The following is a 10,230-nucleotide window of genomic DNA, read 5'->3' as shown; positions in this document are numbered from 1 at the left end:
TCAAAATATTTCCCCCTACTTCAAACATACTTTTCTCATCATTATTGCCACTTCTGAGCAGTTCTGAAATTCCTCTTTACTAAATGTCTTTAGTTGCATTGTCTGGCTACCTCAAAGTCCTGAATCAATTAAAAAACATTTCTCTTTCATGGTCATTTTAACTTATGGGAAAAGCCAGCTTCTGTACTGTGGCAGATCCACTAAATAAGGTGAATGAGGACACACCATAGTCTTTTTATTTGACGGAAATTGCTGTAAAGGTTTTGAATTGATTCAGGATATCAAGGCAGCCACCGCAACACACATGAAGACTCTCACGAAAGACGGCTTCCAGAACTGCATCAGAAAGAAGCAAGAATGATGAAAGAAGTGTCCATACTGAGGGGAAATGTTGGGGGGATCATTAATGGCAATGTGTCTTTTACTGTATTATATCTTTTAGAAATTAAGCATTCATCGTACTTTTTATCACAATTTTTAGCACATCTCGATCATTTTCAATCTCTTTACTTTCTCCCCACCCCATTTACCTGGTTATCTTCCCCATCTCCAAGAATCTACCTTCTAGTTTCCTATTATCTCTTTTACTTTGTTAATTTATTTATACTTTAGGTTTCTAATATGAAAAAATATGCAGTACTTAACTCTGAGCCTGAATTATTTTGCTTAGCATGGTGGTCTCAGTCTCCCTCCATTTTCCTGAAAATGATGTGATTTCATTCTTGTTTATAGCTGATTAATATTATAATATTCCATTTGCACATATAGCATATTTTCTTTATCCATTCAACTGTTGATGGGCATCTAGGCTGTTTTTAGAGTTACTGTAAACTGTGTCTCTATGTGTTGATTATTCTTGTTTTAATGGTACTCGGAAATGAATCCAGGGCCTTTGCACTGAACTGCATCCTTAGTCCTTTTTATTTTATTTTATTTTAAAATTTTGAGACAGGTTCTTTCTAGGTCCCTAAGTTGCCCAGGCTGGTCTTAAACTTGATCCTCCTTTTCCAATTTTATTTTTAAATGTATTTTTGATAGATGCTTTCTTCTGAGCATATGAATAATTTGTCTTACCATGGGCTTGGTGGAAATGCTTGAACTTTGAAGTAAAATAGACCCACCCATGTCACCTACCATGTAGGTAATTTGCTTATTAATTTATTCATTAACTGATACTGGTTTGAACGTCTACTATATGCAGACTCTGCTCTTGGCACTGTGATGTGTCATTGCTCACAATAACAGCCCTTTTATCTGGAAGCTCATATTCTAGCACAGGAGATAATCAATAAACATGAAAATGATGTGTCACTAGTTGGTGCAAAAAAACAGATGTGTAAGTGCTAGAAAAGAGAAAAGGGAAAGCAAGGTAAGGAAGAATTAGGAGACTAGGTGGGAGTGAAGGGAGAGATTGTCATGTGATTTAACAAGGTCAATGAGTGACTAGTGATGAGGCATTTAATAATCACATATGAATCAATACTTACAGGAGGTAAGAAAAGGAGTTAAGCGTCTAGTGAGGGGAAGTTTCCTCCAGGTTGGGAAAAATCTAGAGCAAAGCAAGACAGGAGGGTTCCTGGTACACTCAATGAATAGCAAGAAGGTATCTGGGGCTAGAAGGAAGTAGAGAAAGGAGGAAATACTAAGGTCATGGATGTGATAGGGGACTGTTTGGGGCCAAATGTTTGTGTCATTCTCTCACCACCACCAAATTCATATGCTGAAACCATAATATTCAGTGTGACTATATTTGGAGATGTATCCTCAAAGGAATTATGGTTAAATAAAGTCAGAAGTGTAAGTTGCTGACTCAGTGTGATTAGTGTCCTTATAGAAAGGGACACTAAAGAGAAATCTACTTTACTCTCTGTGTGCATGAACAAAGAGGTCGTGTGGGCACATGGAGCAATGGCAGCCACCTATAAGCCGGGAAGAGAGGTCCCGGCTGAAACTAACTATGATTGCACCTTGGTCTCAGACTATTAGCTTCTATGATGATGTGAGAAAATAAAGTTCTGTTAAGTCATCCATACTGTGTTATTTTATTATGGAAGCCTGAGCATACTAAGACAGACATGGTAAGGAATTTGGCATTGGATGAATTAAGGAGTCCCTGGGTCCATGGGAGGCACTATCTAGGGAACTATTATGGTTACCAAAGCAAAGTATAATTGTGGCTTGAGAAGACATGGTCACCGAAATGGTGAGAAGTGACCAGAACCTGTTCAAATGAAACTGATAGGACTTCCTGAGATCTTAGAGGTAGAGATGGCAAAAAAAAAAAAAAAAAAAAAAAAAAAAAAAAAAAAAAACTGTTCAAATGAAACTGATAGGACTTCCTGAGATCTTAGAGGGAGAGATGGGAAAAAAAAAAAAAAAAAAAAAAAAAAAAAAAGGAAAGGAAGAGGTGAAGATGATTCTAAAGTCTACAAGCAGAGAAAGTTTCAGAAGAAAGTCCAAGAGGTTAGTTTAAATTTTTAAAGTCTGAAATTTTCGTTAAGCATCCAAGTGGAAATGTTACTTGGGCAGTTGGATGCACAAATCTGGAGGCTAGGATAGACATCTGTGATAAATATATAAATCTGACAGTCACCAATCTATAGATGGTGTTTATGGCCTTGAGACAAGATGAGATCATGGGAGGAACTAATAAAGATAAAGACAAGAAGAAGTCTAAGGGTCGAGTCCAACGTGAAGAAGTATGCAATAAGAAGAACCAGCATGGGACACTCAAGCAGAGCATTTAGCAAGGACAAAGGAAAAACAACACAGCGTGATGGGGGTAAAGGTTTATTAAGAGAGAGGATAGAATTGCTAAAATGATAATGGAAGAGAGAGGATGGAATCATGTGCTGGGAGCAGGGCTTAGCTTTAGTTAGCAGGAAGTCTGGTTCAAACAAGTGAGAAGACAGAATCTATGTTTAGAAATCCACACAAGTGGCCTGATATGTTAGTGAGAGTCTATAGAAATTCCCTTGTGGGGCCGGGGATTTAGCTCAGCAGTTCGGTAGCCTGCCTTGCAAGCGCAAGGACCTGAGTTCAATCCCTGATACCAAAAAAAAAAAAAAAAGAAAAAGAAAAAGAAATTCCCCTGTGATTGCTTCAGTTTTCTCAGGGATGTAGGAACCAAGTTGAAGTGGGGGAGAGCGGGCAGAAGAAAAGAGGTAGGGTACTTTGCAACATGTGAAGAGAGAAACAGAATGTCTCATATATTTTTTGAGCCTCAGTTATATTTATTATGTCAAAAGTTAATGTTCAGAAACACATCATCTTTCTCCTGAAATTTAATGTATAAGTTCATTTTTTCCTCAGACTTTCAGTTCTTTAAGCCTGTAAATAACATGATCCTATTTACTTGAGATACTACCTAGAAAAATATTAATTCTATTTGATTTCTGAATTTCTAAAGTCATGAGAAACTAGAACAAAAATTGCAAGAAGAGGAAAAAAGATAAATCACCTATAATTTTATCACTCCTCCAGGTTTTTTGCTTTTCTATGCCAATTTTATGCCAGTTTCTTCATAGATATCACATATGCGTATTGTTTTTCTCTTTTAACATAATATATTTACACCTTCCAAAATGCTACTCTTCAAAACCAACATTGCAATGGTTGCACAATTTTTCATGTGTCCATGTGAATGAATGTTCTATATTCTACACTTTAGTTTATTATTGGACTTTTCAGTTGCTTTGAGTAGATTATTAAAATATATTATGATGAATTTGCTGAGCAGATTTAAGCATAATTGATGAGTTCATAATAAAGCTATCTACCACTTAATGGCCAATTACTAACTACATGTGGAGCACTGTTAATTTTTTTATACATTTCATTTGATGATCTTAATAGCAGAAAGACGATTTTTTTTTTTTTTTTTTTTTTTTTGAAATAGGCTCTCCTATGTAGTTGAGACTGGCCTGGAACTCACTATGTAGCTCTCAGGCTGGTCTCGAACTCATAATGATCCTCCTGCCTCAGCCTCCTGAGTGCTGGGATTACAGGCATGCGCCACCACACCCGGCAAAATGAATTTTTAAACTGAAATATTTGGGCATTTATAAAAATTGAAGAGGAATCTAAAAACACAGAAACTGATTAATTATCTTGGCTAAATCGATTTAGCCATTTTTGATTTAGAACTTTTTGGAGAAATAAAGTATTCCAGGTAGAACTGAAGCCCTTCATTCCACTTCCTTCCCTTTTTGCCACAGGTGATTCCGACCCAGAATATGTGTGTTTACATTTCTATCAATTTTCTAATTATTTCTTCATAAGAGTGTGTCAATAAGGAACATAAGGTATTCAATCTGTTTAAGATTTGTGTAAATGGTGTAATATTACACTGACTTTTGAGCTTCATTTTTCTCTTAACTGTCTTTGTCTTTCTTTCTTTCTTTCTTTCTTTCTTTCTTTCTTTCTTTTTATGGTATTGGAGATCGAACTTGGGTCCTTGCACTTGCGAGGCAGGCAGCGGAACCGCTGAGCTAATCCCCAGCCCCAACTGTCTTTTTCTTTTTTAATTTTCATTATCAGTGGCTGAACCCAGGGCCTCATGCATGCTCTCCCATGGGGTTACATCAACTTCTGCCCGTTATATATTTTATTTTGAGACAGGATCTGCTAAGTTACCAAGGCTGGCCTCAAACTTGTTATGCTCCTGGCCTTATCCTCCTGAGTAGCTGGGATTACAGGCGCTATCCTCCTGAGTAGCTGGGATTACAGGCGCTTGCCTCTGTGCACAGCTTGCCTCTCTCTTAAATGTATATTTACATTGGTATAGGGTTAATTTAATTAACTTAAATAGCTGCATAGTTTTCCACAGTAATCACAATTTATCTATTCTTTTAATAGGCATTCCAGTAATTTGCATTTGTAAGCAATATTATAATCAGCATCTTTTTACATATTGCCTTTGTACACACGTGTGCGCTTACATCTACAGGAAGACTTGCTGAGTTCTTTAAATGTACAGTTCAATGTGGACTTGTTTGGTCTAGAATGATATTTGGGAATCTGTATAGTTTAAAGACTTCCCAAGTGACTGGTTCATTGCCAGGGTTGAGAACTACTGCTCTAGGTTTTACCGTCAAGCGCAGCTGAATGATTGCCCTACTTTTCACTTTATCAATGTAGTGTTACCGGCCTAAAAATGTGGTTGCTGAAGATGCTGCCTCACTGCTCTGGAGGTTGATCGACCCTGAGAACAGCTATGGATATAATTTCTCAAAAAAAGAGATTTCAAAACATGAATCACTAGATGACACCTGTCCAATGCACCTCCCACCTCTGTCTCTGCTTTTACCTGTAGAGGGAGGTCAGTCATGTTCAGCTAGGACAGGAATGGTAAATTATTTTTAACTCACCTATCAGTGGTAATCATCTGCCTCAGCATAATGGTGAGAATGATTGGAAAAGTCTTCTAGGAGCTCTGTGACAAAGGTGGTTATGGTTCACTAATGATGTCTGCTGTGGGTTGGATACAGGGCAGAGTCACACGTATGCACAATCACCAGTCTGCCACCGAAGTTTGTGCCCCAGCAGTTATGAAGGAAGAGCAGTTGCCTTAAAGGAGATACTTTTTCTAAGTAAAGGTTAGATATAGAGGAATCTTTTGCAAAATAATCTTTAAGCCGCATTGTTTTTTTGGTCCTTTTCCAAAAGTTTTGCCAATATCCCTATCTGGGGCCAGCATATTTTTGCCGATAGTCAGGCTGAATTCTTAATCCCTCCCTACCAGAAAAATAATGTGAGCTAGAGCTCAGACCTGCCCTTCACTGGGTGTACGTCTAGACAAAGCCACAGAGTCTCTCTGCCTCAATTCCTCACTGAAAAATTGAGGTCACACCTCTGTGACATAAAAGTTGTAAAGTATAGTTGTATTTGGCACTGTCCTGAGTCCAGCTGACAATTCATGGTAATGTTGTTGTATTATTATCCCAATTATTATTATTACTGGTATTACTATTCAAAAACAAAATAATAATCATGGTGTACCGTTTGAAGCTAGGTCTAGTATGAAAAAATCCAAATATGGGCAGGTTTAGGGAATCGCTCTCCAGTTAAATAAATGACCAGAAATTTGAGCCCACGGAATGAGATGCATTCAGGAGTTACAAAGTTATGAAGGTCTTAGACAGTACAAATTACTGTTAGAATTAACACAAGTTCAATTCTGAGGCCAAAGAGGGAGAAATTCTACTTTCAGACAAAACAGACTCAGTTACTCTGAGTATAATTAGGTCGACTACGAAAATGCATTTAGAAATCACATTACTATGTGTCAGAACCCTGATACCTCCTAGGCTGTGAGAAATAAATAGAAACACTTTTGGGAATTGTTCTGTCAACCCAGTCAACAAACATTCCACTGCAAACTAAGAAAAGAGGGCAGGGCATGAATTCAAAAAGCAAATTGTTCCCACCAGGGCCTGGAGTCTGGAGTCTGCTTGGATTCTGAAAGATTATTGACTTTTTCGTGCTCCTTTTATTAAATGTGATACAGTCTTAAGTGTTATGCAAGTTAGCAGCTTCTATGGAGCATAGTGTTAGACGCTTGCCATAAGGGCATTTTATCTTTATTTATCAATGTTATAAAATAGCAAGTGATAAGCAGTAGCTTGGGAGTAATGCATAGGATCATATTTAAATGGATGTAGCTCCGTGTAAATGTTCTTAATTTTTTTAAATTTGTAGACAGGGTCTCACTAAGTTGCTAAGTTGCCTAGTATAATCCCAAACTTGCCATCCTCCAGCTGCAGGTTCCCAGAGCTCTGGGACTTCAGGCATGTGCCTCCATGCCCAGTAAGGTGGGATTTTTTTTCTATTACCTTTTTAAAGAACATAGCATATTGTTAATTAACAATGTGAAATAGGAAGAAAAGGGCTAAAGATGTGGGGAAAGTGGGAATGGTAGGGGAAAGGGAATAAGGGAAAAGAAAAAAATAAGAGAAAATGAAAAAATTGAAATAAAGTGTTTGTAAATGGGGAAAGGAGGAGGGGGTGAAGGGAGGGCAGGGACAGGGGAAAAAATGAGAACCAAGACCTGTCATGTAAAGGTACAAGATCCCAGTAATGAATGTAACTGTACTGTATACCTAGAATGTACCAATAAACTCAATAAAAAGAAAAAAATAGTATAGTAAGTTTTGAAAAATGTATATAGTTGTGTAACTATAATCTCATAACCAGGCTACAAACATGTATTCATCACTGCAAAAAAAAAAATTCTTTTTTCTTTTATAGTCTCTAATTCTCGGTCCCCAGTGATCAATAATCTGGTTTCTGATCTTTTTTTTTTTTTGCCTTCTCAGAATGCCACATACATGCAATCAGAAAGCATATAACTTTTGTACCTTTTTTTTTACTAGTATAGTGCTTTTGACATACATTGTCCTGTTACTATATCAATGCTTTAATTTTTAAGGGCTAAGTTGTGTTTCATTATATTTAATGCAACACAAATCAGTTTTCTATTCAGAATAATGAACATTTATTTGAGTTGTTTTATTGTCTGCTTCTTAGAAATAAAACTTCCATGCACATTTGTATACAGATCTTTTGTGGATAGATTTTCACTTTTTTTGGTTTAAAATGATAGGAGTAAAAATAAATAAAAAAATAAAATGATAGGAGTGAGATTTCTGGATCAGAGTAGGTGAAGGCATAATTTTCCTAGGAACCACAAGCTACTTTAACGTTTGCATCCTCAGTAGTAACCTACTGTTGCTCTACATAGTCAACAGGATTTTTAAATTTTAGCCTTTCTAAGTGGGTGTGTAGAGGTATCCTATTGTGGTTTTAATTTGCATTTATCTCCTTATGAATAATGATATTTAGATTCTACTCATTTGTTTATTTGCCATCTGTATCTCTTCTTTGGTGAAACATTTATTTAAGCTTTTACCAATTTTTTTAAAATTGGGTTGCTTGTTTTAATGTTCAGCTGTTTTTAGTTTTAAGTCACATTTGTCATTTTCTTGTTATGATCTGTGCTTTCTGTACCTTAGCTAGAAATGTTTGTCTAACTCAAGATTAAAGAGATTTCTGCTCTATCTTTTGTTAAATTTTTATACATTTAGCCCTTGCACTTACATATAGACCATTTCAAGGAAGTTTTTTATGGTTCAAGAAAAAGAGCCCAGGTTGTGTATTTAGTTTATAGATAATCACTTGTTCTGAACCCTATTGCTGAAAGATTTTGTTTTATGCATTGAATTACACTAACACTTAAGATGAAAATCACTATTTTATTGTCTATCTCTGTAGAGATATCTTTTTAAAGAACCCACATATTACTGACATTGCATAATGTTATTCTGTGTTTGTTTGGTTTTACTTTAACATAACATCTTCCAGAGTCATCTTTGCCATGGAAAATGTCAGGATCTTCCTTTTTGAAATGCTGAGTAATAGTCCATTGTGTATGTACATACCGGTTTCTTTAAGAACTCCCCATTTGCAGACATTTAGGTTGTTTCCATACCTTGTCTAGTGTGAATAATGCTGCAATAAACATGGGAGTACAGCTAGCTTTGTGAGACGTGATTTCATCTCCTTTGGATATATGCCCAGGAGAGGGTTTTCTAGGTTGTATATTAACTATACGTTTAGTTTCTGTAGGAACTTCCTTACTATTCACCATAATGGCTGCAACAATCTGTATTCCCCCAAAGAGGAAACAATGGTTGTCTGCTCTCACACTCCCACCAACATCTGTTATCTTTTGACTTCTTGTTTGCAGCCACACTGATGGGCATGAGGTACATTCCAAACTACTTGGAATTTGCATTTTTCTGATGCTTAAAAATGTTGAGCGCATTTTGGACATTTTTATGTCTTCTCTAGAGAATGTCTGTTCAGTCCATTGACCATTTTTAATTGGGTTATTTTTCTACAACTGATTTGTATAAATTCATTCTAAATTTTGGATGTTACATTCTTAGCAGATCTATTTTTCAAAAATATTTTCCCAATCTGTAGGCTGCTGTTTCATCGATTGTACCATCTTAATCTTTGTGATCTATTCTCTAGCCAATACCACACTATCCTGATTACTATAGCTTTACAGTAAGCCTTTAATCAGGTAATGTAATTCTGCCAACTTTGTTCTTCTTATTCAAACTTGTTAAAGCCACTTGTGTCATAGAATGTAAGTCTTGAAGCTAGATAAAATGAATTATCCAATTTTTTTCTCAGTATTAAAAAGTACCTATGGTAGATCTTTAGGCCACCCTATTTTTCTATATACATTTTAGAATTATTCTATTAATTTCCTTAAAACATGGGAATTTGGTTGAGATTGCATCAAATGAATACATCAGTTGGAGGAAAATTGGTATCTTAACAATACTGAGTCATATAAACCATGAGTAGAGTTATATCTATCCCTTTAGAAAGTCCTTCTGGTTTCTTTTCCTTTTTTTTTTTTTTGGTGCTGGGGATTGAACTTACACTTGCAAGGCAGGCAGCAGCACTACTGAGCTACATCCCCAGCCCAGTCCTTGTGGTTTCTGTCTTCAAAATTTTGTTATAGTCAGCATGTAAATATTGCATATACTTAGTTTTCCCCAAAGGATTTCATATTTTTGTATGTAATTGCTACTGATTTGTGATTTCAGTTTCCTGGTATTTATTGCCTGTGTCTAAGAAGAAATTGTAGTTTCATATAGACCATGTAATCTTAAATCCAGCTACCTTACCAAACTCATTTATTAGTTGATTATTTGGGAATTTCTATGTAGATAATCATGCTATTAACACAGAGATATTTATATTTTTCTTGCAAACCTGTGTATCTGTCTGCTTTTTTCTCAGAGTATTATGCTAAGATTTTTTGTATAGTGTTGAAAATGAGTGGTGAAATCTGACGTCCTTACCCTTTTCTTGATTTTAGAAGAAAAGTATTCATTCTTTCATCATTATGTATATCACCTGTAAGGTTTTGGTAGGCATCCTTTATTCAGGTTGAAGATGTTTCCTATTTTCTCTAGCTTCCTGAGAATTTTAGTCGAATATATAAATAATTTTGCCATATTTTTTCTAAGATGATCATGTTTTTCTTTTGCAATCAATCTAGCAAATGACATTGATTAATTTTCCAGTGTTGAACTAACCCTTCATACTTGAAATAAACTTCATTTGGTTGTATTATAGTTTCCTTTATATTTATTACTGAATTCTACTTTCTAATGTTCTATTAACAACTTTTGAGTTACCATAAAGACC

Source organism: Fukomys damarensis, unplaced genomic scaffold, assembly GCF_012274545.1.
Source record: "Fukomys damarensis isolate Sample0158 unplaced genomic scaffold, DMR_v1.0_HiC HiC_scaffold_9, whole genome shotgun sequence".
In the NCBI taxonomy this organism is placed as follows: domain Eukaryota; kingdom Metazoa; phylum Chordata; class Mammalia; order Rodentia; family Bathyergidae; genus Fukomys; species Fukomys damarensis.
This window is presented reverse-complemented; position numbering follows the sequence as displayed.